The following is a 6825-nucleotide window of genomic DNA, read 5'->3' on the forward strand; positions in this document are numbered from 1 at the left end:
TCGAGGGCATGATCATCTTGCCTGCACAGCTGTCAGAGTTCACAAGCAAACTCAACGGGATCCTCGTTAGCGAACTTGTCTCCCGGCTCTACCCAAAAAAGACAAACAAGCAACAAGGATACAATCAACCACGTGCAAAACCAAGCAATATGATGAAATGATGATATGCTATGCGGGATGCGATGCGGGATGCAAAATGCAAGATATGACAGGAAATGCATGAACCTGGCCTCAACTTGGAATTCCAAGGGTGCCACTGGAAAGATGAGATGAAATCGCTTGAAAACGATATAAAGAACGCCGGAATCGGAGTTACGGTTTGGAAATGGCAAGCGTTTAAAAAATGACACCGGTCTGCGATTTACGCAAGTAGGCATCTAAATGCAATGAGATGAACATGCTACAGCAACCAAACAAGACAACAAAATACATGGCAGGGATGCACACAAGATGGTTAACAGAAGTCTAGCACTGAGCTACGGCCAATACATCCATTATGAGGTTCAAACTAGCATGGCAAAAACGCAAATGCAAAACAGATTTCAGACTTAGTGAAATTAACACTTGTCTGAAATTTCAGATCATGAAGCCCTCTTCGGAGCAACAAAACAACATGCTACAGGACCTGAACATGACAAAGAGAGGCATGGGATGGAGCTACTCAACAAGCTTAACAAAAGTCCCTTAATGACCTGGGGCCAAAAGGGTTCACAAAATATACTAACGGGCACACGAACACAGCTAAAACACAATCAGTTTTTAGACTTAGTGAAAACTGAGACATGCTGAAATATAACTCACGAAGGCATGTAAACAAGCTCAATGCACTCACTACGGTGCAAGTCATGGCAAGGCAAGCACACATCCATTAAGAAGGCACAAAATGCTAGCTAGACATGGCAAGAACAATGGCATAGCATGCACGGATCAACTACAATAGCATCGGCAAAATCGCAAACAAGTTGACGATCTGCCCAGATTCAAAACGAAGCAAAAGTAGAGCTCGATTGACTCAAGCTAGGGTGCTCCATAATTGCAAACAAAGACATGGATGGATAGAGCATAACATGATTAACAAAACTCCTTTACTGATCATCCTCAAAAGAGGCACGGATCACTAGGAAACAAGCTGAACATATGGCATCATGAACTAAATAATCCCAGACTTAGTGAAAACTACTAAGTCCCTGAAAACAGATTTACCGGGTGCCTCACTTTGCAAGCTTGCACAAGTCACCACACACATCCTAAAAATGCATAGGTTGCATCTCTGGAAATACAACAAGATGCTTAACAAAACATATGAAGGACTCATAGGCATATCATGCACACAATAATCATGGCAAAAATGACAAAAGTCTAAGATGAACTAGCAGATCTGACAAATAACTCACGAAGCCTCCTTCTAACAGAATTTCAGGCATCAAGATGAACTCAAATGTAAATGATTCAATGGAAGGAAATGATGTACTCGTCGAGAAGAACATTTTGATATACTATATGTCCAAATCGGAGCCACGGATGCAAAGTTATCACTGGTCAAAGTTTGCATAAAAATATGATGAGAGAGGGGAAAAGTCAACCCTAGGGTTTCCTCAGATCCAGATCTGAACGGCACGCGGATCGAGGTTCGCCGGAAACACTGTTCACCACCAGAAGTCGAGGTCGCCGGAGCTTCGAGGGGAGGAGAGGCCGGCCGGTGAGGAAGTGGGCGGAGCGGCGGAGGTCGGCGCCGGAGTTGGGGCACCGGCTCGCGGGTGCGCGCGGTGGCCGGACCTCGCGTCGGCGAGGCACGCGACGCCGGCGTGCGGGGAAGCGGCGGCTGCCAGCGATGGAGCTCCGGGCGGGCGGCGGCTGGAGGCAGGCGGCGATGGGGACGAAGGCCCCGGGCGGCGGCGCGGTTCCACGGGCCGGGGAGGGCCGGCTATGGGCCCGAGCGGGCTCCCGGCGTCGGTGGAAGGCGCGGCCACTCAGGCTGCGCCACGTGGCGGCGGTGGGAGGCATGCAGACATGTCCGTCGGTGGGCGCTTTGTCCGGCGGCGCGCGGAGGAAGGAGAGACTAGGGTTAGGGGTGGATTGCACCGCGAATTTTTGGAGGGGGGTGTATATATAGGCATAGGGGGAGCTAGGAGAGTCCAAATGAGGTGCGGTTTTCGGCCACGTGATCGTGATCGAATGCTCTAGGACATGGAGCAGAGTTTGGTGGGTTTTGGGCCAAAATGGAGGGGTGTTGGGCTGCAACACACACGAGGCCTTTTCGGTCCCTCGGTTAACCGTTGGAGTATCAAACGAAGTCCAAATGATACGAAACTTGACAGGCGGTCTACTGGTAGTAAACCAAGGCCGCTTGGCAAGTCTCGGTCCAATCCGGAAATGTTTAATCCCCACACACGAAAGAAAGCTAGAAATGACCACCAGAGAAGAACGAAGCGCCGAAATGCAAAACGGACAACGGGGAAAATGTTTGAACGCATGAGATGAACATGTATGAAAATGCAATGCACATGATGACATGATATGATATGTATGACAACGATAACAAAACACGTAGACAAAGACCCTAACCCGAGAAATAAATATAACTTAACGCCGGAAACGGCAAGAGTTGGAGTACAAATAGGGAAAGTTACATCCGGGTGTTACATAGGGCTTGTTGAGCTGCGCCCTCAGCAGAACTTTTATACTTTGTCGTGGGACTTGGGTGTGTGTGTTCTGGACTAGTGCTTGTATGTGTGCTCTTGGCGATTTGCTTTATTTATAAAGCGGGGCCAAAGCCTTTTTCGGTAATTAACATATACCTACAAATTATGCTATTTGAGAGCATCTTTAATCGTCCCCTAATAATAGGGATGTCAAAAGAAATTACAACTTTTGGAAATTAGACTTATCTATGCATCACCAAAAGGTCTTAAAGTCCCAAAATACTTTTGGGACTAATCAAAAACCAAAAATCCTGTAATAGGTATCCTTACCTTGTTAAACCCCTCTTCCCGCTCCTGAATTTCATAGTGGTCCCCACATCTATTTTCGCTCTAATCTCACCACATAACCGCATAGTTTTTCGTAGCAAACCCCTCCATAGGTGTATCATTGTTCATGAAAAACCGCATCCCCTTCCCAAAAGATTGGCAGAATGCGATTATTCCAATGTAATAAATATTTGCGAGAGGAACATTTTGGTTCCAACATTGCCGTGATTGGTGCCAACCCTCTTTATTGATATTATCTTGCTATGCTACCACTTATTTGGTCACAGTGCCTGCTACTTATGCTATGGTGAGATGCTGCATGATGCATGTCGATGTCTATCATAGGAGCCTGATCGTTTTCTTTGACGTGTTGACAATCAAGAAGTATTGATTTCGTGGTCAGTTGGTTCTTACAAGTATGTTATTACCAAAGCTTGGTGGATCCATGTGTGTAGACATCAAGCAATGTTTAGTACCTCCGTCCGGTTTATTAGGCCCCCTTTTATTTTGCACCAAAGTTTGACCATGAATTTGAACTTATAAAATGCAAATTATATTTCATAATAATTATACCTAGAAAACCTCTATGAAATAGAATTCCATCAGTATAGTTTCTATATTATATGCTTTACAATATTTTAGTCAAATAGATGGTCAAAGTTGGACCCAAAATATGAGGGGGCCTAATAAACCCGGACGGAGGGATTACTTGTTAGTGTATGTACACATGGTGCTTAATGCAGGGCTTGCAAGGATTCAACTATCTGTTTGGTTCTAATGACACAAGACATGTGACATCTATGCTTCATGCCACTCATGTTATGTTTAATGGAATGCAGGCATATTATGATATGTCACCACAATTACTGAGTATTTGATTTGAAAATTAGCATGCCATCCTTTGCAAATGTAGATGTGATATACCTAGGGGGGCCACACCAAGAGATCTAGATCGGGCTAATACTTCTTTCATCAACGTCTACGTAGGATGCACGACAGACCATTCTCTGCGCCAATACATCTTCATGTTCTATCTGTTATACATGTTTTACTTAATCACTATAGTCAGATTATTGCTTGTTATAATTGTGCTAGGTGATTACACGTAAAAACGGGTGCTCGAGTAGCATGCATTTTGTCCTCTGGGTCAGAAGAATGAACTCAGAGCTGCAGTGGGAAGTATCAATACCAAGAAGTTACTAGGGAGTATCTATACATGTTATTGGTTTAACATGAAATTCAATTTCACTCATCGATTTTTCAGTTGAGAGTTTGCATCCTCGTGGATGTTTGTCTCCAGTTTGTATCGCTTTGGATAAGACCATAAAATAACGATCTCAATCCAATATATGTGCAAGTCAGAATGTTATTAGTGGTGTAAAATGCACACAGCACGGTCACACAATTCTCCAAACATGGAAGGAATCAACGGACCACTGTGTGTACAGTACGAGAGGTACTCGTCAGGGCTTGTTCATATGTGCCGATATGGGTACCCAATCCTTGACCACTGTTCGTATAGCCCATGACAAAACTTGATGAACACTTGTTGTCAGGAAACAGCTAAACATACACAAGAAACAAAAATCTGTAACAGTGCCCAACCAAATACAACAACAGATTGGTATCTTTTCATGTCGGCCAAATCCCAATATAATACACCACTCCATACATTGATACATACATGCACGCATTACACTCACGGACACACACCCAACTATTACAATCTGGTCACAAACAGCTGAACTTTAGATAGTACTGCCATTCAAAACATTTAACATAAAAACTATACTACATTAATTCATGCAGATATTTTTCAAAACAAATCAATCAAATATATGCAAACATAGAACACAAAGACGATTACAAAGTTACAATTACAAATAGCTTCTTCTGCATGCTTTGATGAATTGATGTGCTCGATCTAGAGACACCTTCCTCCATAGCCTGCACTCGTGAACAATGCCTGCTTGATCTCGTCGGTGCTTGTCACTCGGCTCCTCCCTTCCTCCTATATACACCACAGACACCATGCATCGACGATCGAATTTTAATAGTGCTGAGAACATGTACACTCGGCCAAGAAATTAATGGAAAATTTTGCTCCTCGAAAAAAAGACACATGATAATTCCTTACTTGTGAGCAGGATGCCTGCATGGCGAAGTCGCCGAAGCAGCTGACGACGCACTGCTCGATCTCCAGCCCCAGCACGTCCAGCGCACTCACCGTCGAGATCAGCACGCCGGGGCTTGTGGCGCAGCAGAGGTCGATTCTGGTTTCGCCGTCGCCCTGCTTCTCGATGACAAACTGTATGGATAACAATCAGTTCAGATTTGATGTCTGGATCCTTTAAATTGACCGGCTGCTTAAGCGAAGTGTGTACCTTTGTGGAATTCCTCATCGGCATCTCCTCGCTGCTACCGATGAAGACATTTTTCCTGGTATTCAGCAGGTTCAGCTCCTCTGGCGTAACGCCGATCTCCTCCTCGATGGGTTTGATCCTCTCGGTTAGCTCATTCACGTAGTCTATGGTGTCCCCGAGGATCGAGGTCCTATCCATCTACATATTGATCGATTGATTCGATCTAAAGATGTTAACTAAGGTCCACGACTCAAATTGAAAGCTGATACTTGATAGGAATTAAGAAATCACTAGCTAGGTTACTTAATTAGGTCACAGGACAAATGCGAGTTGCCACACACACCTTGGTAACCTTGGGCACGATGGAGCGGAGCATGGAGAGGCGGTCGTTGAGACGCTTCCGGCGCCGCCTTTCCGCCATGAGGTTCTTGGACGTAGTGCCGCCGTTGAGCTTGCTTCTAGGGTGGGCGCCGGAGAAGACGCCCCTGGTCATCTCCGAGCTCTCCCCGGCGCCTCCTGCTCCGAACACGAACGGCAGCGGTGACGACGGCGCCCCACCACCGCGATGCAGGTTGCCGCCGCTCGGGTCGTCCTCCGCCATGGCGTCGTGCAGTGGATCCTGAGCGAGCGCCTGGCCGGCCCCAGGCCCAGGGACGATGCCGACGCAGCTCCTGTAAGGGTTGCACACTTCGCTGAGGCAGTCGAAGTTGAACTCCTCATGCGGCCGGTGCGGTGGCGCCATGGGGTGCTGAAACGGGCAGGCAAAGTCCATGCCGCTGCTCGCCTCGGCGGTGCCCTCGCCGCCGTAGAAGAGGAGGTCGCTCGTCGTCATTATGCCGCTGCCCGGGTACGCCTGCCACGGAGCCGGAGCCGGCGCCGGCGCCTCCTTCCGCCGCACGGACATAGCTCGTCCAGGAACGACTGGTCGTCAAGCTTATTCATGCCGGCCAAGTTCTAGACTTGTATAGTAAGGGCATCTCCAGCCGCGCCTCCAGGAAGGCATTTCTAGGCGTTTTTTTACGCCGGCGCCGAAAAATCGGTCCAGTCGCGTCCTCAGGAACCCGATTTTCGCCGGCTTGAGCCGAAAACAGCGCCGGCGGACCCAGGCCGAACCCGGCGCGCTGGGGGGCGCCCGGGGACGCCGGGGCGAACTGTTTTGGCGTGAAACAGCCGCGGGCCCGCCGTGTCAGCGACTCTACCCTCTTCTCGGCCCTTCGTCGTCCTCATCGCCTCATTTCCCGCGGCGAATCAATGCCAAAGCTGCCGCGCTGCCGCGCTACCGCGCCGGTCAGCCTGCGCCATTGATGCCTCACGGGCGGCGCAGTGAAGACCGGATGACGCGCGTCTCTCGCCCTCCCTCGACCGCCACGCGTACTCACGGCGGCTCGCACATGGGCGGCGCCTCGGCCTATATATGACGCGCTGAGCCCTCCGGCAGCTCGAGGCCACCAACGGCATCGAGCCCTCCGGCAGGCTCAACGCCGTCGGCCGAC

The 6825-nt window shown here is 48.4% G+C and overlaps 1 pseudogene; it reads right to left on the reverse strand.

Annotated features, from left to right (window-relative positions):
* Positions 1-4603: 4603 nt before the first annotated feature.
* LOC119304030 lies at positions 4604-6274 on the reverse strand (annotated as a pseudogene).
* Positions 6275-6825: the final 551 nt, after the last annotated feature.

This window comes from Triticum dicoccoides, chromosome 5A (assembly GCF_002162155.2).
Source record: "Triticum dicoccoides isolate Atlit2015 ecotype Zavitan chromosome 5A, WEW_v2.0, whole genome shotgun sequence".
Lineage (NCBI taxonomy): Eukaryota > Viridiplantae > Streptophyta > Magnoliopsida > Poales > Poaceae > Triticum > Triticum dicoccoides.